This window comes from Diabrotica undecimpunctata, chromosome 1, assembly GCF_040954645.1.
Source record: "Diabrotica undecimpunctata isolate CICGRU chromosome 1, icDiaUnde3, whole genome shotgun sequence".
In the NCBI taxonomy this organism is placed as follows: Eukaryota; Metazoa; Arthropoda; class Insecta; order Coleoptera; family Chrysomelidae; genus Diabrotica; species Diabrotica undecimpunctata.
In genome coordinates, this window is record NC_092803.1 from 2,717,015 (window position 1) to 2,717,220 (window position 206).

The following is a 206-nucleotide window of genomic DNA, read 5'->3' on the forward strand; positions in this document are numbered from 1 at the left end:
TGCGCAGAACTTCCAGGCTTAGGTAGGCAGTACTAATTTAAAGGCTGCAAACAAATGTTAGTAACGACCGTGGTATTGACTTCCCTTTCTCTTCCTTTTTTTTAAACTCGATATTATTTTTAATATAAAAACTCTTAGCCATTTAAAATAAACGCTTATGTTCCCAATTATATATTGTAAATAAAATCATTGAAACTTGCTCATTT